This window comes from Trichechus manatus, unplaced genomic scaffold, assembly GCF_000243295.1.
Source record: "Trichechus manatus latirostris isolate Lorelei unplaced genomic scaffold, TriManLat1.0 scaffold00923, whole genome shotgun sequence".
In the NCBI taxonomy this organism is placed as follows: Eukaryota; Metazoa; Chordata; class Mammalia; order Sirenia; family Trichechidae; genus Trichechus; species Trichechus manatus.
The window spans coordinates 10,418-10,935 of record NW_004444859.1 but is presented as its reverse complement, the minus strand read 5'-3'; positions in this window follow the sequence as shown (position 1 = coordinate 10,935).

The following is a 518-nucleotide window of genomic DNA, read 5'->3' as shown; positions in this document are numbered from 1 at the left end:
GTAGATTTGTTTCGTCTTGCTTTTTTGTTTTTTTTGGTTATGTCTGAGCAGGCGGGCTGTGCTGTTGCTTGTCTGTGGGCACGATACTTTTCACTTCCTTCTCCAATGGGAAAGGTCAATCACTCAGGTATGGTACAGCAGGGCAGGTCCAGCTGAAGGGGAGTTGCTGGGATGGGTTGTTTGTGGCACATACCAGGGCTGACAGTGTGGACCAGGAATCAGTGCAGGGCAGGCTCCAATAGGCTGTGCCTGTGCTGCTCGGGAGTGTGATGTTCAGTGCACGGTGCAGGTAGGAAGGAAGGAGGGGGTAGATTGTGATGTGTGGAGCTAAGATGGGTGTGGGAAAGATGAGGGAGAGGAGAGAGGAACAGGAGCCACAAACATACACACAAACAAAAAAGCGTGCTAAGGGAGCTTGCTATTGGAGTGGAGGGATGAGAAACTGAGAAATGGGGAAAAACTGAAATGAAAAAAAAAAAAGAAAAAGTGTAAAAGAGAAAAATGAATAAATCCAGAAA